The following is a 27016-nucleotide window of genomic DNA, read 5'->3' as shown; positions in this document are numbered from 1 at the left end:
GTCCAGAGAATGGCCATATAACTTATGGAAGTTCCCATAGAACGGAAGATTAGTATGAATAAGTAATCCTTCTTATAGCTCGTAAACGTTTTTAGAATCATATAATCATTAACATGCTCATATAAAGAGACGCAAGATACAAACTGTTTTTGACTAATTAGGCCCAGCCTATTTTCCCATCTAAGATATACAACATGTTTTATATATAATATTTTTTGGTAGATAAATGAATAGATTTTTTCATTACAGTCAACAATACATGGAATTGAGCGTTACATTGCATAGGCAATTTCAAGTAAGTTTAAGATAAGTAAATTGCTTTAGATTAAATAATGTAAAAGGATAAAACGTTTTGTGTTCATAAAATTGTTGTCGTGGAGGGGAAAATGTACGAAAGCAAATTTTGAGTTAATTGGATGAGAAAAGGTCTGCAAATTATAAGATATGTGTGAAAAAACCTTCAATGTCTGCATCTTAGTGTCTCTTTGCAGTAAGTAGTCTTGAAATTTCATGGACTCAAACAAGCTCTGATTGTCACTAGGGCGTTATTTTCAGTACTCTATTGAATATATTTATAGTGAGATAACATAATTGATTAGTTTTCGTATTGTTGCAAGCTGGAACATGCTGTAACCCATGGTCACACAACTTATATCAAGTCGGTTAATAAATTACATCTTAAATAATGATAAATTTATAATATATCCGTCGAGAGTCAATTAGTACTGTGTAGCCTACACCTCGGTTTTCCTTGAAATCTATAGAGAAATTATTCCCAAGACTGAAATAGATCGTCAGTCACGCTAATTTTGGCGAATGTCGAAATGAGAGCATATTGGAAAGTTTGAAAAAATAAAATGATATCTTTTTCTTACATTATATTAGTCATAGCTTGACCCACGTAAAAGTGACCGTAACACACATAAGTAATAGTTATGTCATCGTCAAATAACTAGACAGAGGACTTAAAGTCGCCACTCTAAGCGTATATGGTTAATTAACGCGGATTTAACATTTATTGACGGTTGATTGTAAGTTATTAATTGTTACTTATAAAGAAAAATATTATCTGAAAAAGTATCGAGTAGTTTCATGTTGATTCTATTAATTTACACACATTTTTCCACAACAAATGGAATGCCTTTCGGCCTCTAGCAAAATTAGCACAGCGGACGATCAATATATTTCTTAGCAAACATTATAGTTTTCAAGAAAAATAAGTTTATGAGCTTGTATAGTGCGTATTGGCTTACGGTATCAACATGTTTGTTACACTATTTTACATTTTTTTGTAATTTATTAAGATTTTTATTTGATTTTTTAGTTACTATAGATCATTTGTATTCTTTTAATACCTCTAATGAATAATAACACATATTCCAATATTAATTTAATTTTGCAAGGCCTTTCAGAATCGTGGATCCATCGTCAGGCAACTTCACAAATGAATAAATAATTACATTTTTCTCAACAATAATTACAAAAATAACAAATAGTAAACTATTTGGAAAAATGGCTAGCCAGTATAAAATATTTAAATACAATAACATTTTAATTTTCTTATGCATTGTGATGAGATTAGAATTGAGTTTTCAATAGGTCCATCTTCATTATTAACAAGCTTTTCTTGCTTTTTGTTTATCTAAAACGTTTGCGAAGTCTTCTGACTTAAAAAATTGATTCGAAATAAGAAATCTGAACATAGGAAGCCACAGGTTATATAACGCACGTAGTAATGTTGCTTTTGTGTATCAATATGTACGTGTTCAAGGAACATTTTTAGAGTATCTTTTTAAAATTTTGATTAATTTTTAGAATTACAAGATTTATTTTTGTCAGTTGAGCATTCTACTCGATTTTCAAGGTCATTCTCAAGGTGAGGTCATTTAAGATGAGTCATAATTTTAATCTGTCTGCCAGTAAAATCTAGCCAAAGTGAATTCGAATTTGAACAGATTAAAGCCTAGCTCATTTACTCGTTCTCCATTATTATTATTAACATTTAATTATTGTCCTGGGACATCGTCACCCCCTGGGAGAGTCGGTACTCGAATTGTCGTGACTAGTGACTAGTGAAGTACCGCACTGAGAGGCTGAGCCTGAAAGGAGAGATGGAGAGGGGGGGATCTGCTGCCAGTGAACCAGTCGCGGTCCTGCCAGCGAGTTGCGAGTCGGCAGTATTCCCGTTAGACGCTCCTTATCCTTTGTTTCTACAGCTTCGGCACTAGCTTCGCTACAATGAACGGAGGCTCAATCGCTCCGGTCATTATTTTAAAACCTCTGTGTTCTTAAACTAACAAGACTATAACTGCATTCGTGTGCGTGTGGTTTTCATTTAGTATGTGTTAACTTCTTACTGTGAACTTCCGGCAGTATATATTTATTTTCTCAGTGCTCCGAAAACGGTTTCCACTAAAATCACTCAAAAGGGAGAGGAACAGGATTTCCTGTAATCGTATCAGCGTGCGGCCAATGATGGTGGTTAAGCTCGTGACAGACTGGAGAGTCAGCTGATATCATCGACAGCGGATCAGCTGAGAGTGGAGGATATCCAGGTGGCAGTGGCACCAAACACATCTCACGTCACCCAGTACAGCTGCAAGGTAAAGTATACGTTCACCTCGGCTAACCTTAGTGCTTGTGTCGCCTGGCACAACAGTCAAGGATTTCCTCTCGGCCTTGGCCAGCGCTCCAACTATTGTGCTTCGCTTCCTACGCTTTTCTTCTATAATTAGGGATACTGACTGTCAAAAAGGGGCGTCCATTCTTTATATAGCAGTGTACTTAATTCAAATCATCCAACGTGATAACCTCTCACACCCCAGCTGTTAAGTCCGCATGCCTACGGACAGATTCTCAGTATCATAAGCGAATCCATTTATAGTACATTAGACTGAGAGAAAGGCAACTGAATCCACTGCCATTTTGTAATATTGTGCGAGAATAAAACCCCTTCGTAGTAACAGTGTAATCAAAATATCCCTTTGGACAAAAATCGTAAGAAAGTAGATACGCTGTCAAACAAAGTTGAAGAGTAATAATAGTTTAACCGTTTATTTGTATAAAGCTGCTGCGATGACATCTCTTTATTGGCTAACATATTTATATATAGCTAAAAAATCATACATGATTGTTTAATACTAGTTATAATACAAGTTATAATAATACTAATATAAGTTATATAATAGGTACTAGTTATGTTTTGGTTCCTAGACTTTAGAAGGGTTGAGCATTCTGTTTGGGACGTGATAACTTGTATGTGGATATATAAAAGGCCAACAATTTAGATAACTTGAAATAGTCTGCATTGTTGAATAACCAGGACAAAATTTCTCACGTATTAATTCAGAAGAGGGAACCACGTTCTGCAGAAATGTTTAGTATTGCTTGAGTTTCTATAACACATTTCATTTTTTATATATACTGTACAATAAATAACCGGTATAAAATTACTGCAGAAATACGAACATCCGCCATAACAAACTGAACTTATGTGTGTTTCCTAAAACCAGTTATGGTATTAACGGCGTTCACAAGCTTATGTCATACTGCTTAAAAGACCTATTTTATATACGTAGGATTAATTCCAATACATTTATGCCTATACAATTTATATAATGGGTCATATATATTTTGCCAAATTTCCTTGATTTATTGCTGATGAATGTTTATAGCCGTTGGTATAATTCTTAATACGTTTTGTGTGACGAGTTACAGATGGTTGTACTCTAATAAACTGAAAAAGAGATAGGTCACGCTCTTTTTACAACCATTATTTTCAAAGCAACAATAGCATGCTGTATTATCAGGACAAAAAAGGTTACATTGTTACGTCAAATTAAATTAATGACAAAAACATTACAGGCGAGTACAATTAATATTCTATGGCTAAATTTAATCAGTCTTTACCAAAATTTTACCTGATTTCTAAACCAGTTTATATATATTGAATTAATCCGTTGGTTGTGAAATGTAATGCTATAGGGTAACCACAACAACCCTGGATATTCACGTCCTTGAGTATAATAATCACCACAAGATCACTTCGTCAGCTCGCAGCTCTACGATGTCTGCGACACAGTGGGAAAACCTGAAACAAAAATATCCCTCTTTGGTGTCGTAATCATACTCGTGTTACCATCTCCGATCATATCGGATTACCGACGCCACTGGCGTATTTCTATTGTAGGCCTACCTGTTCAATTATGGTTCCACAATCGGAATAGTTCGTCATTTCCTTTGATTTTGTAATAACATCCGCTGAGAAGTCGTTAACCGATACTAAAATATGTTGGCAGAAAAAAGAGAACTCGTATTTAGTCACGTTACTCAACAGGATTATACATGTTTGCAACATAATTGATAATTATAATCGCAAACCGTGTAAGAAAAATAAAGTTCTGCTTCCACACCTAATTATAACATAACACTATTTATAACCCTAGCAGTAAATCAACTTGTATATTCTATGAACTTTAAGTTCTAAGATCTCAAAAAAACTTATAAATTGCTTTGACTTAAAGACTAATTTGAATAGTTACTTCCACCAAACCCGTAGATCGAATTAATTGTCTGGTTTGGTGAAATTGGTAAATCGAGCTAATTTATCGTTAAGCGGTTAATTTCTGTGTAATAAAATCCTTTCACAATATTCTAGAAATTTGTAAAATATCCAGTGTCATTAATAGAATTATTTACAAAAAAACTACGTGTCTACTCCACCCGCCGATATGAATAGGGGTTGGCGAGTTTGCCCCCCCCTCCCCAAAGCAAATCTTAGATACGCCACTGTCTTATGAATGAGTTTATTCTCTTGTAAAGTTAAAGTTATTACTCCTACAATGAACTACTCCGTACCGATCGAAACATTTCATGTACATTACATTATTACATGTTCGAAGGTTAATGGTTTTTAACTGTGACTCGGTAACAAATTAATAAATTTGAAGAGGGAAAGTCTAAAATACGTTGGTTTACTTGTTTGTCCTAGCCACTCAATTTTTATACTTTTTTAGTAGCTAATATTAATGATAATAACAAAACTTAAAACTCATCCCAAACTGGGACAGTGCTGAAAATACTTTACTGTTCATTTTCTGTTTTTACTTGAAGCTTTACTGAGGTACTTTCAAAGGGGAACGTGATGCATACGCTGATGAGGTATTGACTGTTACCACTTGTACACGTAATTGGAAGGAAAGCCTGGCCCAGCGCGGGGAGGCAACTGTAGCCTGGAGCAGAACGGTTACCTGGCAACAGACGTGACACAGGCATGCGCGACTTACACCTGTAGCTGTACCTCACATTGACACGTTTTATTGGTTCTGTTCTGCGTGTTTGTATGGCTCGTCTCACCCCGGCACGTCACAGCAGCCCAGGTAACCTCATATAGTCGTGGGGAATTAAATCTAATTAATGCCAAAGAAGATTCGTCGCACTTCCCTTGTTTGATTTCTTGATGTTCCTTGTATGGATATTCTAGCTATTCGTGAATAGTGACAGTCAACCGTGAGAAAGCTTAACATCAACACAACAAATGATTTAAATATTTATTAAAAGGTAGCTTTACAACTTTAATGTTCTTTAAATACCTTAAACAGCGTTTATTTTTTAATTGAAGATATAAAACCACTTTAATGAGTAAAGTACTGTACCGGTACGCATTGAGACGACAAACTATAGAAACTTGCACGCAATGTAATCAGGAATTGCACAGGATACGTCAAATTTATCAGATAGTAGGCTAGGATGTCATTTAAAATTTGTTTGTTCCCCCAATTCTTTATATATTTATAAGGTCGGGCAATTGGTTATTGGCGTGAAAAACGTTTATTTAAAAAAAGATTTTTACTGCAATTTAAGACCCATTTTATAAAGAAAGTACATTATAAATATGTTTCTTCAACTGTATACATGTGAAGAAGGCGTCTTACAAATAGGTTCAATGGGACACGGTTATACTTTTTACAGTATTTACGTAAAAGATTGCTGGAGAGAATAAGATATTTCTTATCTATAAAAGTTTTATAGTAGTGTCTGAGAAATTTGTGTAAAATCGTTGTGTAAAAATAAATCTAAAACTTGATTAAACCAAAAACATTCTCTGCGTTGGTGAAATTCTTAAAAGAAAATATACTGGTAGTAAGAGTATGAACGAATTATACATAAAACTTTCCTGCTCCGTGGTTTGATCTAGTTTTGATATCATAAATATGATAAAAAATAGAAGATACGTTAAAAGTTGAAGTTCAAGAAAGAAAATCGTTTGCATTTTGGAGTTATAAACTTTTAGTGTTAATTGTATATTATATCTAAGCTTTACACTGAAAAGTATTTTTTCGTAAATATAATTCCAGGATGTAATAGCAGTAGAATCAGAAAATACAAGTTTTGTTTATGTTTATTGCTAGACTGTTAATCATTTCCTGTCCTCTAGAAGTTGATTACGTTTCTATCACCTTATCTTAACTCGAGAAACGCCAGATAAGGAATACTGAGAAGTTCCCGGAACATGTTTCTAGGATAACATTACTGTTCAGTTTATCTTCAATGATCTATTGAGGTTATTGTAAAGATGAAAACTACGCGTACATTTAATTTCTTAAATTAATTAATAAGGATTATTAAATTGAAGGTCTAATTTTAATGAAGTGTTTTGCAACTGTCGACTGTGAATATACTAAAGGTAAACAAAATAAGGGAATACCGAGAATGGTTAAATTTTCTAGAACAAAAATAACAGCGTGTGCTGTTATAATATAGACTAACTCAATTAATAAGCCCATTACACATTCTCTAACATTGCAGAGTAATAAGTTAGTTTTTATTGGCCATTGTAATACAACACTCAATTAATCGCTCAATAAATTAATTATCTGCCGAGGACAATCAATTTTTATGGTCCAGCTAATTATATCTTTGTTCACCTCAGTTTCGTAATTTATCATGAAGATGTAGTTGTTGATTATATTATTGTCGATCACAACATTATTGTCGATCACAACATTATTGTCGATCACAACATTGTTGTCTGTAACTTACTGTTTGAGTGTGAACTCTCTATGTGGAGTAGTGAAAATGGGTCTTTTTCGTTTAAGGGCCAGCACAAAAGACCCTAGCTTGCCTATTCAAAACTCATATCACGCGATGCTTGCCCGCTGCGCAGCGCTTTGCGCTGCTTGCTCTTTAAAAAAAAAATAACTCGAGCTTGCAAAGTCCAAGCCCAGAACAACTCACCACGCTTTACACACAAAACTCAGACAGAACTAACGCAGGTTTCATTACAGGCAAAAGATAAGCGGCGCGCGTTTATCACTGATAAATAAGACGAGTTTATACTAGAAGTAGTACCTGGACTACTGCCCTACGAACTAATAAGACCAAAAAAACGATTAAATGCACTGTCAGTCAGGTATAGTATGTTTGTAAGGTGCTGGCCCTTAAACGAAAAAGACCCGTGAAAATATGTTTCTACAAATAATTCTCTATACATGTAAATATGTCCACGTATTAACACAAGCTGCGGCATTGGTCTCATATTGTGGTAGTGAGGTTACCACATGGCGAGTACCTGCGGCATTGGCCCTTCCTACTTTCTATCGAAATACGCCTAATTTAGAAGAAAGGCTGCCGTTTCTAAAATATTCACTGACATATTATAATCGCAACACATTAGAGAGCAGCATCCCCCACTTTGGGATAATGTGGGAACAGATCTGAACAAATCAGATGAACTGAAATTCTGTAAACAAGGTGCTGATCATGGACAATGCTTATACAGTTGCTCTGAGGATCTCTCAGAGTTTTTAAACAGTGTGTTATTTTAAAATACAGTTCTGAAGATTATCAATTTAGCATACTTACAGATTTAAATTATGATATAACCACAGTACACTAGCCTTTATAATGTAATGTCGATAGCCTTTAACGCACGTTAGTTGCATGTTTCTTTCGTTTCGGTTTGAATGTAGTAAAAGAACATCGCATCGGTTAAAACATATATGTCCTCATCGATATGAAAAGGAAATAAACAGTTTAATATTTTTTAATATTGAGATTTATATTATTATTATTAGATTCTACCGCAATTTTACATGCCATTTTCTTTAATAACCTATCATTTTTCGGAATGTTATCCTCCAATATAAAAGGATTTAAAAACCTACCTTTTAGTATCAAAAACCTATAGATGGATAAAACGTTTAAAAAGTAATAAACTATCAACGTTTATTAAATCCTTTGCAAGTCGATAAATCTCAAAATCGATTAACATCGCTAATCGATTTTGTGCCTTATGAATTTAACTCCTCTATATATAGAGGCGCTAATCTGCAATGGGAGGGTTGGCGGCCGATATGCAATGATTGCAGTGCGGTATAGGAGAGGTGCGCCCACTTGCATTGCCTCATTATGACGTCATTCTTCTCTAAGGCCGACCTGCTCACCTCGACTCGTGGTGGAGGGGGCGGTGGAGGGGTATTAGGTCATGTTACTATTTGAGCAATTGGACAAGTTGTGCATGTCTCTAAATCATTACTGGCGTCTTCACAAACGTGTTTTACCTGATTATATCGAACACGCAAAAAATCAAATCCCTTTATAAGTAGGTAGTAATGCTCAGTACTTCGGGTACCTGACTATGGCTTGCGCTGTAATAGAATATAAAATTCTTCATCTATTATAATACATGATTTGGTGGTACAGCTAAAGTCTACTTCTTCGTATGAAACTTGTTCCTATGTGTTCTCAGCAATGTTTTGCCTGTTTAAACATTTTGATTGATATAGGCCTACTATCTTTGTACATCACAAGACACAAGAGACAACTCTCGAATGCTGTAAATTGAGGTCCGGAATAAGAGAGCGCCCGGACTGTGAAGTGAGAGGTCAGGTAGCAAATATTTGAAAGGTAACAATCAAAGTTACGTGGCGCAGCTCTAGCGCTGGACCTCAAAATTCAACGCATAAGCGAGCACGATCACTTTAAAGGTACGCTTGCACAAGCCGGGATCAACTAACAGCTGATGCCTCACAACTGTAACATGTCTTTGCTCCCACCTTGTGCCACCGTGCCTTTAAAGTGGTCTTACTCGCTTATGCGTTGACGGATTTCATTGAACAAAGTACCGTTGGAATTGTAGTAAAAATTACAAAATAATTGGTAGCTTGTAAATTTTTTATAATTAATTATACTGTGTTTTTTGTTAGTTGACTTTCTACATATTTTAACGGGCGCCATTTTGTAAATATTAAATCAAATCACACAATTATTTCTTTAAGTATTTCCTTTATTTGTCACAAAATATGTGCAAAATTTTAATATATATGTAGCTTTACTAGTTCTAGAGATATTATTTGTTTAAAAAATACAAAATGGCGGCTAGCGGCTAAAATGACACATTTCTCGACATATGTTTATAGAACATTTTTTGTTTGTAATTATGAGTACTATCAGACAAATGAGTTTGTGACACACTTTTTTGAACTCTTTATATACTACATTATGTATGGTAATGATCACTTTTCATGTTAGCTTTTGCAAATTGTTCCACCAAATAATTCCAACTTAAAGGTATTTCCAAGTAAGCACTTTAAATCTGATTTTAATACGATTCGTCACATCCAGCATAACCTAAAAGTAAATAACAGAACAGTAGAGATACTCCTTACTTAAATCTAGTAATATGTCCTACTTGAGGATTCCGATAATTTGAGAATCCTTTCGGTAGTCATATTTTTTACGTATCTCACTGCTTATAGTACACAATATTTTATATCGATGTATTACTACACGATGATAACCATTGATACAAGTAGCACAGATGTGCGTATAAACACTCTCGTTGTCCTAGTTAGCAGGTAGATATCGTGACTCTGTTTACCGTTTAGGCTATGTCGATAACAAAAGTACAGCTGTAAACAGATAACGTAGCTATATGGTGGGAAATGTTGGTTCAATGTTGCTTTTACCTTCAGTTCACCTTCCTCTTACGTAGTGCAGCGTCTGGAATCTGACGCTGTCACAGACTTGACTCCTGGAATCTGGAGTCATGTTCATCTGAAGAGATCCAAAAAAGTCGATAATGAAGAAGCTCAAATAAACCCTTTACATCGTTTCGACAAGAGACACAGCTAGACAGCAAAATATATTGTAATCTAGGTGAAGAGGTATTATCATTGTCTTATCAAGTGCACAATTACCTCTTCATCGACACTACACTATATTTTATAGCTTCGTCATGTGTAGAAAACTCGGTTACTCCACCGTACTTAGAGATCGTGTCTAAAACATCGTAGTGCACTCAATTGTGCACCGGGTTCTGGAGGTTATGTTCACTGAAGTTACGTACAAACGTTTCTCAAGTGCTTGGGGGAAAATTGCAATAAACTGTTTTTGTATATAAAATGTATCTAAAAATAAAGGTCTAAGAATGTGAATGTTGAAAAACTCGATAGGTTGCAGACAATTAGACAGGACGTGACGAAACAACACTTGCTTAAGCAAATAGAAAATTAAGTAAGAATCAAGGAACATGAAATTTAGGGGCCTAATTAAGTAACACACGTATTAAGTTTGAGATTGCCGTCAGGTCGTATAAATTATAAAACCAAATCACGTCCAAAGTCTACTTTGCTATAAATGTTTCATTGACAGTAGCACAAAAATAAAAGATGGTTAAAAGGCAATAGGTAGGAGAAAATTCATAGTAAGTGAGGTGATACCTAAAAAATTAGTCCTTGTTTAATACAACCGACTGTCCTAGGTGTCAGAAAAGGACGTAAAACCAGGAAACTTGCAGCCTCTGCAGCTCTGGTGATCATTATTTGCCACCCACTGCAGTGCACATGGATACCTTGGAAAGCCTTGGTCCTGCCATCCTAATATACGAAATATGTCGAAACGTATTATTTATTAATTCCACGATTAACTCGGAGACGAACTAAACAATTTCCATAGCAAGAGTTCGTGCAAAGCAGTGGCGAAACCAATTGGGGAATAAAGGGAATAGCCCCCTCCCCAAAAAATTTCAAACTAGTTTAAAATGCTGCAGTTAAATGTTTTGCTTTGAATTAGGCGTATATAATTTGTGTATATTCTCATTTATTCTGTAATCCTCGGTGTGGTTTGCTCTGCAAGTCCAACTTGTTTAAAATGCTGCAGTTAAATTTTTTGCTTTGAATTAGGCGTATATAATTTATGTATGTTCTCATTTATTCTGTAATCCTCGGTGTGGTTTGCTGTGCAATCGTATTAATTCCCCCACAAATCAAGACCTAGTTACGCCCCTGCGCGCAAGGGCATTTCTTTGGCATAACCTCAATGACTGGTTGTCTTGAGGTTGGTGTTGGGTAAATGGCGATTTAGCCCTTGCAATATTACATTAAGGATATATGTATACTCCAGAAAATCTGCTTCAACGTCAATGCAACACTGCTAGGAATAACTTACGTCATGTCTCTGTAACTGTATGTAACGCTTCTCATAATTCGGCATTGAGCGTAAACCGGCTTCAGGTGCCTGTCTATCATGAACAAGTCTCACCTTGTGCAGTCAGCATTTCCAGGAAAACTAGGAGTCACTCCTACTCGCATCTCGCGCCAATCTCGCCCCCCCCCACCTAGCGCGCTTGTTTTTCCTCCAGAGGCATCGCCAAGTTTGTTATGCATAGGCTGTTATATAAGTTTTATTTATAACACTTAAACACCGATGAAGGAAGCTCATGCAATACTTTAGGTTAATTCTCATTTTTTAAATAAAATACTAGAATGTAAAAGCTACACAATTAATAGACGTTTAAATAACACTATAAAATACATATTTTAATATAAATATCAACATTTATAAAAGCAAAAATTGTATTACTATTCCTATAGTAAAGTAGTGTTGGAAACTCAAAATAAAATAAACATTGTTTTATTTTACATGTGCAGTAGATGAATTTTACAAAAAAATAAACTATGCATATAAATTTAACGACATTATTCAGCAAGGAGTAGTAATAAGCTTTAAATTAGTATTTTAGTCAGGCTGGCTCATATAAACACCCCTGAGTACAAGGATATGACATTTTACTGTCTGTTCAAGGATTAAAATACGATATTTCAAAGGGCCATTACCTTTACGTTAACTACACAACAACAAAATCGATTTTACCACTATAATGTCCTTTCTTTATACATTCAATAGACGATTGGTCGGAGTAAGATAAATAATATAATTCATGCTGTTCAAAAAATAATTGTGACAGTTTATTATTCAGCAGAACAAGGTAATAAGCTAAATAAAAACAAAATTAGTCCAATATTGTATAGGGATTTATCACAATAATTCTTCAACACTTATGAATAACTTGAAAAGAAATCCAACAATAATTCATATTTGGCTACTGTCACTCAGCTAACACTGAGACGTAAAACTATTGTTGAAAACTGTTGTTGAGAGGTTGGTAGCAGTGGGAAGTGGGGCAAGACACGAAGGTATGTACAGTATAGATAGCGATATAGGCGACACCTTATCGGAGATATGTGAGGCAGAGGTACAACATCAGACTTAATCAGAGTAAACAGTAGAAGTTGTCGAGTCAACAGTTGTGCAGGCAGACAGATAGTGCTGTCCACAGGTGTACCACCACAACAGGTACAATTACCTTTCGCTGATCAATAGGTTAGCTATTTTGTACAAAGCATACCGTTTATATTATTATTGAAATACATAAATTTTGTTTAAGACGAGTGTTTTAATCACTCTAACTGCTTAGACTGGGAATATTGTTATAAATTCATGTGTTTATAATTTAAATTATCTCAACCATAACCTATAAAGGATATTTAATATTTACACATTTTATCATCAGATCAGATTATTATATATATTAGGGTTTTTATCGAAAACATAGTAGTTTACAGTGTTATATTGTGTGAAGCACCGTTATAAAACCGCCATTGACCTTATCCTCCTGAAGGAAGTTTGGGTATTCAAAACAAACGTGTCATAATTTCTGTTCTCTTGAGGTTTAATTGCTCGAACGGCCTGTAGAAAGAAAGATCGCTATCTACTCCACACAATAGGTGGACGTTTCCACTACTACACGTGTGAATGTAATTTAGCACAAGGCTTTTTACCGTCCATGGATGAGAGGCATCTCTCGTTATCAGTTTCTCACAAATGAACAAGTGTGAGTCACTTTATCTCTGGCGAGAACCGTGGATCCAGTTGTTATCTTCCTAGCTACTGTGTACATTTATAAATCAACATATAATGTATTTTGTTTGTTTTTCAGTTGACCTTTATAAATCTAGAATATTTCTTATAGTACGAGTTTAATCCAGATTATAAATAAACATTTCTCAGATCACTAATAGGGCATTTTCTGTAATTAGTAAGAATGGCTATTTGACCACCTGCAAAGTTTTAAAAATCTCTTTTGATACTCAAAATTTACCATTAAAACACATAAGGGAATCGAACTTGATGTACTAGAAATAGCGTCGTGCCGGAAAACACGGTGATCAACTCCTTTTTGAACAAATGGTTAAAGATTTTATTCAAATTTGAAAATATTTTGACATACCAAACTCTTTAATATGTATGAACCTGTGAAAATTTTACATTCATAACTATGAAATCGTATTTGAAGTGTCTAAATAAAAATGGGCATAAATATAGATTAGTTTGTAATTCATTAGACCCGCTTTGTAGATTTTTGTAGTGTCAACAACACAAACAGATTTTATAGTACAAACATGGGTCTCTAGTTATTTTTTCCATCTGACTGTTTGTGATTTCTATGAAAACTACATAACTTTAAAACGGTTTGAGTTTTGTGTTGCAATTTGGCTTGACTATAACCGGCATTTGAAAAAATTCAATACTTAAAAATGGTACAAAGTTTACAAAACTCGATACAATAAAAATTCCAAAAGGCTTAGAAATGTAATGATCTTACAAAAATGCAGAACAAACCTCATATTATTAGGATCGAATGAGAAATTACTAAGAAAAGTGCATTCTACTTTATAAATAAAAGCAAAATTCTTTAAATAATGCTAATGCGTAAGTAATAGTAAAATAACAAAGTATCGTACTCGATCATAAGTAATAAAATAGTAAAAGTTTTATTTATAAGCTAGTTTTTATGTAACTTCATAGTTTTTCTTTCTTTAAATGTCAACACGAAAATGTAGTATTTGGTTATTTATTTTGAAACAAAAAACGTTTTTTCGATCATTTATTCAAGGTTTTCGCTACCAGGGATTACTATAACACATCCTTGCAAGGCTTATAACAACTTACAATGTAATTTATTGCAGGAGAAATATTGGAATAAGAAGATTAAAAATTTCCCGAACGTCAACTTTACTTCAAAATTGGACGAAGTGTCTTTGTTCTTCATAACGTTGATCCATGCGAAGAATAAATTTGAAACTGAAAGTGCGCAAGGAAAGGATTACGGGAATACCCTATAGTTTTCCAATTCTGTCACTGTGCGGTTTGTACGTAATGCGACCATTCATCGACTTGTCGGGAATTGGAAACTGAAAATCAAAATTCTCCGCTCACCATTAGATTTTGGAAACCTCGATAAACCTGATGGGAAGGGACATTACCGAAAGAAAGAACAAATTGTTCTTACCGCCGGCACACGTGTCTGATACGCCACGGCGTAATCGATCCAATTGGAACGTGTGGCTTGATGATTACAGGCTTTCCTCCGGCGAAAGGTTCGAGTAAAAGTCGACTCCCATCGCAGCTTTCGCACGGCCGTCCATGAATATGTAGCCTCATGTCTGTGTGTCTTCGGGGCCTTGTGCTCGTAGGGAGGTCTGCCGCGAACTCTCAGCTGTAATAATGTGTGCATTAAACCTGCTTCACTTGAAACTTTGTGGTTGCGTCCAACGGTAAACTAAGGAAATAGTGATTATAAATATGTTACAGAAAACTATTAAACGCATGTTATATTGAGTAAACTCTGACAATAATTAGAAAATGGAAAGGCATTCGCGAGACTGACCGACAGAAGTGATTTCTTCTTATAACGCACTTTGAATACTTATCTTTAAAAAGTGCGTTCTCTTATTATTATATTGTTATTTTTTTTTAAAGAAAGAAATTTATTTCTTAAAGAAAGTAATATATGCATCTGATATTTTTTTCTTGTTTGACAGTCAAACCAAAAACAGTTTTCTTGAAAATATTCTTTTCAAATTTAAACAAAGTACAAAAACAAAGACACAAAAAAGAAACAAAACATAAAAAGTTGTATATTTTCTATTATTGTATACAAATTTGTTAAGTGTAATATATTACTATGGTCACTGACTTCTAAATATTAAAGTAATAAATATTTATAAACTTTCTCTATTATTGTTTGTATTAGTTTCTATAATTTGGTCACTATCATTTTCACTACAATCTCGTATTTCCGAAATAATTACTTCATTTATATTGGCATTACATTAAAAAAATGAAATTATGAGTAATTATTGTTTAATTTAATTTATCTCTTCAAAAGTCAATTAATGGTTTTGATGTTTCTTCAAAATAGTTTTGAACTCTGTTTTATGTAATTTATTTAAGTGAATGTAAGGTAATTGAGTAAAGGTTATAATTATAATCAACACAAAGAATAATTTTCTTCGAGGATTAAATTACACTACATTGTTAGCTAGAAAAGATCTAATCAATTTATTTTGAATTATTTTTTTAAATCTCGTCAGTACGAAACTAGTAGTGAACTGGAATAGGAATTAATATTTACCGTGCTGAAATTCAATTTATAATCTAATGAGCTTTAAATGATACAAAAGTTAATCAATTTTATGTTGGATTTATTAATAATTAAATTAGTAGTTCTTAGACTTATTCAATTCAATCCATAGCTCGCCAAAAGGAACAGACACTCCAACAAGGAGCGACAGTGATCTCTCAGTAGCACGCCTGGATAGCCACTGAACGGAGAAACGCCCTGCCTGACATCAAAATGGCCGCTATAGTCCCGCCCCTAGTGACTACAGAGCAAACAAGTGTGCCGTTATGTGACGCGAAACCAAAGGTTTTTGCCACGTCCAAAACATACAACCATAGCCCGCTAGTAGATGTAGTCACGTCAAACGTATTCAACGTTTTAAATTTAAATAATCAAAATGAATTAGTTTATATAGGATGAAAATGGGTTAAAATTATAAACAAACCCTTTAGTAGATCTATCTGTAGTAAATCAATCTGTATTAGTCATTGTACTATCTATGCTTTAAAGAACCGAACAAAGTTTTTGCCATACAATCCCAATATGCATGCAAGGTATATTCTTTGTAAAGTTAAACGTCAGAATTAAATTAATTAATTATTGCACGGAATACAGAAATAATTTTACAGTCTTTTCAGAGAGAGCGACAAATGTAACGGGGACATTGCGTCGCAATAAATTGTCAGCTTTTTTACAAGTTTTTTTCGTATCCAGTTTTTAATAAAGTTATTGAAACGAAACTTGGAGAAGAAGATATTAAAACTGAATGTGCGGAAAAGTGCGTTTTCACTAAGTGTATGGGTTTAAACATTTAAAAATTGCGTATCATATAAAAAAATCCCCGAGAATCGAACCTCAGACATACGGATTTTGGCACACTCTACTTAAAAATGCATGACATATACAGTAGATTGTTTAAACAGTAGTACAGGATTTCTTTCCTGGGGAAAGAAGTTTTCCTAATTTTGAGATTATTATTTTTTACAATCGCTTTGAGACAGTTTATATGAAAAGCCAGACCTATATTATGCGATATACTAATCTGAAAAATGGTGATTTACTCAAACTATTTCTCCTACTCTCCTGAAGATGTAGCCATAGGTAGATTTTTGTATAGCATCTTCCTAATACTCACGAAACCTAGAAAGCAGCGCATCTTGAATACGCCTTTCAAATATGGTACAGTTTTGTGGTTGTGTTTTCAAAATTTCAATTAGTTTTAAACTGTTTTTTTGGGTTATCTACGTTGAGTCCAAATTTTACTTGTAACATTTATAAGTCCAGGATTAAAATATTCTTTACACTAATAGTTACTTATTCTGAGTTTAGTTTGAGACAATGTGGTATTACGATGTAACAAGTTTTATGTCTAAGCAGAAATTGTTGCCAAACACTTATTACAATATGATTCACACCACGTTATATACTTCTCACCAGATATCGTATTACAGGATTCTCTAAGATACGACCAAAATGTCGTCTATATTCTTGAAATTTACTGCGGACAAATAAACAAACATACAGAAAAAATTACAATCCCGGAAAATTTATGATATCCCAAAAAGAGATATTGCATCAGCCTAGTGAGTAAAAAGTAGGTTTCAATGATTGGCTTAGCCAAATTGCATAATCACAGAACTTGTCTATGTCGAAATGACGTGTCATGCAAAATCAAAGTCTACAGATGAAATGTCTTTCTCGAGATAACTTGCCACATGTCAGGTTTACATTTTTGCTTCTTAAATTGTGTTTCATTGCAGTGTTTTAGCAATGAAGTCTATGCACAAAGTCACTAAAAGATGGTGTTGTATTATGTGTTGGGTAGTTAGGCTATTTGTGTCACATATGGTTGTACTCAGTTTATTTTACTGCCATTTTATTTTTGTCACCATATTCGCAAACGCTCAGCCAAATTCTATGAAAAGCCATGTACCATCATCGAACTCACTGTTGCCTATGAAGAAATGAAGCTTCGTGCAAATTTCATATCACTGTAGGTGTGCTCGTTTTCTAGATATAGTGCAGGTAGACAGGAATGAAATTCCTCCAGCCCCTCGAGTGATAGGCTTCGCTAACGCTCAGCCAAACGTGCGAAACAATGACGAGACCACACGGTGACGTAATCAATGACTGTTCACGACTTGGAGTATATTGTGACGAATCTGTTAGAAAGCTACAATAGGTGGAGCATCGCCAAATGTTCTCGGAAGTGTTGATACGGTCGCCAGTATGAACTTCCCAAGCGTAGACTTCCTGGACAGTAGGAGTGGTAGACTTCGCTAACGCTCAGCCAAAACGTGCAACAATAATGATGAGACCACAAAGCTAGGATAGCGGGAAAATCGCCAAATGTTCTCGGAAGTTTTGGTATGGTCACCAGTGTGAACTTCCCAAAATGTAGGCTTGCTGGACAGTAGGAGTGGTAGGCTTCGGTTACGCTCAGGCAAAAACTGCAACAGTAATGACGAGACCACACGGTGACATAATCAGTGACTAAAAGCTAGAATTGCTGGAAAATAGCCAAATGTTCTCGGAAGTGTTGATATGGTCGCCAGAGTGAACTTCCCAAGCGCAGACTTCCTGGACAGTACAGTTCACAACACACGACGAGACCAGCTCAGGAGCAGATACAGACGCTGGCGGAGGTCACTGCAGCCGGCGCAGGCGCAGACTCCGGGACTGGTCAAACCGGTCCCGGTCCCGTCTGACTCAGCTCACTCAGGGAATATTCCCACCGACGCTCAGCGGGACCGGGACAATTCACCATTCGGCGTTGGTCACATCAATTATAACTTCCTTCACGCGGGTGTATTTAGTAAGCGCTGATTAATATGGGAGTTCTCGCTGGCCACACTGAGTCGAGAAGCGACTAGAGGTGTCGAGAGAATGTTGATTTGGCTTGTGCACCGTTATATCATTTTGGAAGCTCACTAACTGTTTGTTCAACCCAGCTGGGATCACTTCTGGCTGGTTTATAGCTTCTAGTTGAACCTACCACTGGGCATAGCAAAAACCAATGTGTCACTTAAATCTGGGCAACCTTATGGATGTCCAGGAGTGACACATCACTAACCGCAAATGTCGAGATTCTGGGGTGCAAGTGCAAGGGTGGTTGATAGTTCTAGTCTACTGCAGGAGATGACTGTTGGAGTTTGGTGGGGTATTTTCCCTAGGTATTAGAGGTTTTTGCTCCTGCCTGCTTTGACTGGAGAGACTGATTCGGAGCTGGCCTCCCCTCTTCCGGGGAGAAATGACTTTGAGATTAGTGCCCTAATTCTTCCTCATGGATCTCGATAGGAGGCGGTCCTTACTCCCTAACCTTACCCATCCTGAATATCCTGTCACTCCGGAAGCAGCACTAAGGTTCGTACAGGACTAAATGCAATTTATAAGCTTCTTGTCCCAAGAGAACAAAAAAAGTGTTTGTTCAATCAGCTTTTACTGCAATTTTTATAGCTCCTTTAGGTGTAGTGCATCGTTGTTATCACAGTTGTATACACTTGTTTTTACACGATTTGTCTTTCATATATCGAAAGTTCAGTGAAAATTAGAGGAGACCTTCCCGTTATTTCATCTCTCCATCCTAAAATTACAAATATTTCACCCAATAATTTTGAAAAATGTTCTAAAAGCTACCAAGCGTGTGTAATACAACTAGTCTTGGAATTGGGGAAGAATATTGTTAATTTCCATAACGGGATAAATTAATGGATTCCTTGCGAACGTACGTAAATATTTTAATTTTAGTTAAGTCCATATACTATGTATTGTTTTTTTATAAATGCTATGGAAATCTTTTGATTTTCCAAACAAAGTAACCCCAGGTTGGGTTAGGCCAGGACTGGTCAGTAATACGCGCCTACCAGACAACCTTGCAGGGGCACTGTTGGGTGACGAGAGGCTTACGGTCAGCCTTAATTACGTCACTAATGGTCCATCGTCAGTAATGTTCGTTACGGCTAGATCTCTATAAAAATGCAAAGTTCTAACTTACCAACTCGCTCATTCATCACTAATACTCCAATTTCCCGTGAAGATAGTTAGGGGCATCTTAGCGTTCCCTAATTGGTTCCCGGCCATAACCCTGCTGGAGGTCAGAGGCTTCCGGGACTGGTGTTGCGAAACGAAGGGACTGCTACGATGAGTGTGTAAGGTTATAGCCACTACTGGTCGGGTCAGTGATACAAGAGCACTAATTGTTGAAGTTGTCATCTTTTGGGAGAAACGACATCAGAGGCAAGATCAAAATACGAAGTGGAGCTCAAGATACGGGGTTTGCCTGATGATTACTTCTGACTTTCCAAATGCTTGGGGAATAACATAGACTGTACCTACTGTTGGAGGTCATAACCCACCGCTGACACAGCGAAAGGGGATGGTTTGCGATAATAGCTACTTTTGATAATAGCAATCACTTATCTCAGGGACCTTTAGGTATTCTCACCTTGAATAATACCTTTCCCCCGATTTAATCTTTATTCGAGGCTGAATCCATTCGTTCCTGATCCAAGACAAATTTTAGAACATAGAATAACGTATTTTATGTTATATTTACCAACTCTAGTAATGCTAGCGGTAGGTATTGTATGGGCTACAATTTCAAGTGCACAATATAATTCAACCTAAAGCTGCCTCACACCAAACGTCGATCCATCCACTGGACGGATTTTATGCCTTGGACGTCCACGGCGTACTCTACCTCACACTGCAAACGTCCTTCCAAATGGCTGGACGGACGAGCTTGGATGAATCATGTCTTGCAGTTGAGTTGCAACCTCCATCAGGGAAAGATTGAAATAATAGCGTTTAGAATACTTTGATGTAACAATGATTTTGTGAGAGGAGTACCATGGATTGCTGATGACAGTTCCAACAGTGATAAGGAAAATACAGGCATACTGTATTCAGTTAGTAAACAAAAACTTGGGCGCAACCCATTAATAAAAAAAGTGTAGTGGATCCAAAATTTGATCGCAGATCTAGAAAGAGAAAAAGAGAAATACAGACTGTTTTTTTACAAAGTAAACAACAATTCCAAGAGATTTTGACATTTATAGAGAATGATATAAAGGAGGAAGTTACGAATTACAGGAAATCAATCACAAGCAGACAACTGCTAGCTATATGCTAGAGGTAGAAGTAAGAAATATGAGTATGCCTAGGAAAGAGTCGACAATCTGACAAGGAGCATTAAAATAAGGAATTAGTTATCAAAACCTGATTTGTAACATCTAAATAACACGAATAACAGTGTTCAGTGACCAATAAAGACTCCAATCGGCGAGGAACTAGCATGGTGGTGTCTTTTGAATTGGTGCCGTGCGCATGCGCAACTGAAGACGTCCACGAAAGTCTGTAAAAATTGCTCGGCAAGCGATTCCAAGTCTTTCGTCGACTGGAAAAATTTTCGTCTAGCTGTTGTGCGGCGTTATATTTAATAATGCAGGCGAGCGATTTTTACTAAGCATCCAACTCATACGTCCCGGGGATGGATGGGCGTGCTGTGTGAGGCGGCCTGAAGGAACAGCTTTGAGAAATGATATAGGAAGTGGTTCTATTTTATACTAGTTTGTAATGCTGGATTACAATGCTCACTAGCCTCAAGGAAGGTCCCTAGACTCCAGGCCTGGAGGAGTTAACGTTAGCGGGACCTTTCAGGATGATAGGGATTCTTCACAATGACATTAGATATGCCATGGAAGTCTCGCTTTAAAAAGAAAGCTTTTTTAGAAGCCCCTCTGTTTTACTCAATAGTCCCAGGTTTTACTGAAAGATAGGAACATCAGACAGATAAGATTTCTCTGATGACTAATGAAACACACTCGAGGAAATCACTTCAATTATTAAAAGTTTTCAAAGCGGCCAAATTGGAGTGTAAAAGCGTTACGGCCAAATCCTGAAGCGATTCAAAAATGTTGAAGTAAGGAAATGAGGCTTCTCTCACAGCCACAGTCACCACCACGCCTCGGGATTGTAAAAAAACACCCTTGTTACGAACTGCGCAATTTCGTCTACATTTGGATTCCTGGGGATTTTCAGTCACCGTTCCTCTGTCATACAATAGAGTCTGATCGATGATGAGAGTCTAAGATAATCTATTTGGAAGCCCCAGTCCTGTGGATGTAGCTACTATCTACAGTACCTACAGTACGCGTGCCATTACTTTTCACTTGGAGTTTGCACAGTTTGGCACAGCAGCAAGCTCGCAATCTCGTGCAGTTCGTCATATCAGTTATCCCGTCTAGCGATGACTCACAACTAGGTAGGTTACACATAACGTAGCTATGGTGGGAAAGGGGTCATTCAATGCGAATGTTGAGTTTAGCTCCAGTTCACCTTTCTCTAAGTGCAGCATCTGAAATCCGATGCTGTTGCAGACTTTACTCCAGAATTTTTGCGCTCATTCGTTCTTAGTCCTCGACTATTTTTGGATCCCTTCAGATGAACATGACTTCAGATTTCACATTAGTTAAGTCTGCAGCAGCATCATATTTCAGATGCTGCACTTAAGAGGAAGGTGAACTGAAGCTAAACTCAACATTTGCATAGGTAGTTTAGAAACCACATTTTTCTTCAATACCGAAACTAAAATTCAATAACTAAAACTATGCAGCCGACGTTATTCAAGATTAAATACGAGTAATATGGAAATATTAAAATATTGACCGGTAAATTAATTTATTTCAAAAAATAGTGAATACATTAATAGAATGTTAGAAAATATGGCTGTAAATTGTCATATTTTAATGCTGTTTTACAAGTTTATCAGCAAAGCAATGCCAAGTGTGTTACGATAAATTAATATTAAAAGCTGTCTTAGAAGAAACACTTTTAAAAGATTATCTTCAGGATGTATACCTGCGAGCTCGCGATAAGATAAGAGGTTTTCACCAAAGATTACGGTATAGCCGATACCATTCTCAACTAAACGCAAGGAACCTGAATGTAAAGTAAAGAAGCATACACGTACTTTCGTGTTATATAACCACAACCCAATTGTAGAAGCAGGCTTATTCGATCTTCTCTTATTATCAGTGATTTGCTAATCTAGACAGACACACTGTTCTTGTAGACAATGTCCGAAAGTACACTGGAAGTCGAAGCAAGAACGGAACCACGGTGGTGCAGTGCGGCGGAGCGGCCTAGAACGGTACTGTAACGAACGGAGGAAAGATGGGATCAGCGCTTGCCTAACAGAGAGAAAGTCGCCGAATTGCGTCATCTTTTGTTTAATCTGGAGCTTCTTCGACCACGCAGTCTGTGCTTTGTTATGCACCATGCTCTTGGATTGATGGTGTACTAACAGATGGCGATGATTGATTGAGAGCATGGAGTAGTCCACTCTAACTGACAAAAGAAATATTCAAATCTTTAAACAAACTAATTCATCTCTTTTATAATTCTTCACCCGTACATTCTTTTATTAGAGATTTAAAAATTTGCTTTTTACTTTTCCTTGTTGTTATAGCGATTTGTTGTCCAAACGAAATTATTTTGAAATGTTGGAAGTGTTACATTTTGGATACAATTTCCGATTTACAAATGCTGTGAATTATTTCCTGTATTTTTTACGTTTTATTTAGAAAGTTACCAAAGTAGAAATAAGGGAACAGTTTTAAAAAGATTACGTTAAAGTACATTTACAGCAGATTAAAATTTGTTATAAAACTACTGTATTTTAATAATATCGGTGTATGGGTGATATATTTGCTTACAGAAATCCAGTCAATCGTAGGCAATCTGTGAGATTCTTCTTTTTTACATTCATCGATAATCGTGGATAGAGCATAAAGTAAATATAATACCATAAAGAATAGAGTACTTTATAATACGTTATACGTGGGAAGTGGCTTGGGTGATCTAATCCTCCCTGTATCGAAACAAAGGTACAAAAGAAAAACGTGTGTATTCTAATAATTCTTGGCTGTATCGAAAATGTCATATTCTACATCTATTGCACAAGTTAAACATTTTAACGAATATTTGGTAGTGAATATTTACGAAGCGTTTGTTATCTGCTCCTCTGTAATAATTTACATATGTGATAAATAATCTGAAAGCTAAAAAGTTCCTTTACTTTTGTAGCATGTTTTCTGAAGGAAATTCTCGGATCATCCCTTCCACAGAAATTGTATAAAGTTCATTTGAATTCTCCATGGCATTGCACGGAGATCTTGCAGTGCAGATATCACAGCTGCTCTTGTAAGCCGCGATTACTGGATGAAGTCAGCTTCAACAATAAATACGTACGAGTTGGTGCATCGTTGGCATTTTGTTGGATTAGATACAAGAGAAGCGGAAGCAGTTATATTACTGCAAGTACTTGCCTGATCTGAACCACGTCAGGTTAGCATGAGTAAGCACTAAGTAGCTCAGGTTAAGTCAACACAGCTCAACAAATCGATGAGTCAGTGATATATGACTTCACGGCCTCTTGTATGATAAGCTATGAATACCGGTTCATTGTTTACTATTGCTGAAGGAGGCTTTAAGAGATAACCCTGCATGTTGTGGACATTTGTCTTTTTCGAGTGTGGCAAAAAATAATTGAAACACATTTCAAGAACTGATATCAATGTTCTCTTTAGATGACGGCTCAAAAATAACTCTAAATATATGGAAAGTTTTGGAAATCAATAAATATGGAGTTAATACACCAGAATGGAGGTTCATAGAGGTTGTATGTCAACTCACCACCAAGTTATCAATGGCCAACATCGATGTTACTGGACAGTGTGACACCATAGATCAATCATAGGTGCAACTTAGTGCTCATTGGATTCCTTAATCTTGATGGTGAAATTTTCTTAGACACACCAGAAATAACTACACAAAATCTCCACTTTTCATCAATTCTCGCTGCATTAGACCTGGTAGCTTCCAATTTCCAATGAATAAATCTATCTAAAGCCATCATATTCTGAATGGCATGTAGCAAAGAATCCCTGAGCATTCATTTATTAAGAGGAATTACCATCTTATCAAACCATCTCGATTCCCTTCATCTTACCCAGGATTTCATGGACTCAACAGAGGATTTGTTGAGCCCCTTATACAGACGGTGGTCTACCTTTGTACTTCTTGTGTAGGTGTTAGTGGCGCCTGCTGGAAACATGTGAGTGACAAGTTGCGTAGTTCTAAGCTCATAACAGCCTGCATCGTATTTCATAAACTGTCATACTAACACACATCAGGGGCGTTCACCTAAGAGTGTGGGGGCTTGGACTCGCGTCTTGTTTTCATATCACCCACGTCATCGGCTAATTGGCTGAGCGTCAGCGAAGCCTATCACTCGAGAGATTGGACAAATTTCACTTCGGCCCATGCACACGATATTTCGAGAATGAATTGACCTACAGCCTTGAAATTTTACATGATTCTTCATGTCCATATAAGCAGCATTCGATGATGGTGCACACCACTCCATGGGATTTGGCTGAGCGTCATCGAACATTTTTACTTTGGTCATATGGGTAACCATTATGGCAACGAGAATACCGCAAACAAATAAATTTGTAAACACAAATTTGAGTACACTCGTAGGGCATGTTAACATGTAGCCTAATGAAATGAGCTATAGACATGAAGTGCAACAGCATAAGCGAAGTCTGTTATGCAACACGTGGTGTGGCGTATTCTTACCTTGTATTTAAATGGCATAAATTTGTTGGGCCTGCTTATGTTGTTTCGGTTATGTAAAATATTAGCAGTTGTTAATTTCCACCACATAATTTATTAAGTCATCCAAGTTTCATATATATGGCATCATCATTGTGTTTCATCAGTTATCAATACATTTACAATTATTATACAAAATTAAGGTGTTATCATGTGTTTTATTGGAGTCAAAAAGTGTTAGATGTACGTGATACTTTTTAGATAAAATGATAAGTTACGACATCGATGAAAATATCGGCAGTAGCAATACACTTTATTAACAATTTTGCCGTGTGTTTCGTGTTAGCTGATAACCTAGACAGATTGCAAGGCAAGCCTTCTTGTGATAACAGATTATAAGTGCTAAAATTGAAACACATACAAAGAACAACTATTTTTGTTAGCTGTAATTTGTTGTAGAGTAGTCCAAATTTACATTTTTTTCACATAAACCAGTTTGCCTAATTTAAATCGATTTATACATGTAATTTGTTCTGCCTTCGTGTCTTCACGGACAAATCCGCTGTAGGAATTCTGTAAATCAGTTGGGGCTTTACCAGTTTTAAATAATTTACCTCTAACATTTCACGAGATTTAGAGACGACAGACAGATAGTCTGACATGCTTTTTATCAACTACTCTGGGTTAACGGCTTCACCCAAACTAATCTAATAGAACAAAAATCACCATCAAGTTACCACTACATAGAACTCCCAACAAGGAACATGACTATTTTAATAGTTATGTATGCCAATGTGTGCAAATTGTGTTTACGTGTCTTGCAGTAGCAAAAATTTACCTAAGCGAGGATGACATTGTGCATGAACTAATAACAACCATTACGTATCTAAAAAGATAGGTTATGCGTTGAATAATTCCCATTAGACTTCAGATGTAAAACGATGATACTTGAATTTCTCCAGTGTTTACTTGTACAGTTGGCGATTGGATTGCTTATCTCTATTCTTACTATTTCCTTGTAATCTTCGTTATTTTTCTCCAGCACAACAAGTAGATAAGGATTAACGATTAGATAATCCCGACTATTACTGAACTGAAGTCGCTTCTCGCCTAATCTGCCAGTGCCAGATGTTGGCTGGGATTTTAGTGCAGTTTTGTAAACGGAAAAAGTTACTTCAGCTATAGTTCATCAGAATTTTACATGTATTCAGAACTTATACACTCAACACCCGAACCGGGCGTGTCTAACCATTTTCAAAGATCAATACAACTGACACAAACAATGCAATATGTAACATTTATATTATTTTAACCTACAATCAATGAGGTTTTTAACACTCGCACACGTTATTGAGGCCTTTACCCCTGGTAGTATAAATGTTTTTTATTACATTTTCATTTATTAAAATTGTTAACTCATACAAATACATTTATTACACATTGTTTAATTTCTGAAATAGTAATTTTATCCAAAATGTAAAAAGGAAACAGAATATTTACAATTATACATGCTTAACACAATAAACATTTATGTATTGTTCTTAATACGAGTACCGGTACATAATATTCGTATGTACCTCATATGTGGTAAAGATGCCATATTCAGGTAAAACCAGGATCATGGGGTAAATATTACTGAAAACCACGTAGTTT

At 35.9% G+C, this 27016-nt stretch overlaps 1 protein-coding gene across 3 annotated transcripts in view; it reads left to right on the top strand.

Moving 5' to 3' along the window:
* Window positions 1-2128: 2128 nt before the first annotated feature.
* Window positions 2129-27016, top strand: part of LOC124357758 — a 47010-nt gene continuing 22122 nt past the window's right edge. Inside the window, exons 1-2 of one of the 3 annotated variants that reach the window (XM_046809814.1) lie at window positions 2129-2603; window positions 5135-5378. The gene's annotated coding sequence lies outside the window, so the exon portion shown is untranslated. Of the gene's footprint in view, window positions 2604-5134; window positions 5379-12499; window positions 12637-27016 lie in introns of those variants that run through there. The other 2 variants (XM_046809799.1, XM_046809806.1) reach the window with 2 other exon arrangements.

The sequence above is a fragment of the Homalodisca vitripennis genome, chromosome 1 (assembly GCF_021130785.1).
Source record: "Homalodisca vitripennis isolate AUS2020 chromosome 1, UT_GWSS_2.1, whole genome shotgun sequence".
Classification (NCBI taxonomy): domain Eukaryota; kingdom Metazoa; phylum Arthropoda; class Insecta; order Hemiptera; family Cicadellidae; genus Homalodisca; species Homalodisca vitripennis.
This window is presented reverse-complemented; position numbering and strand designations above follow the sequence as displayed.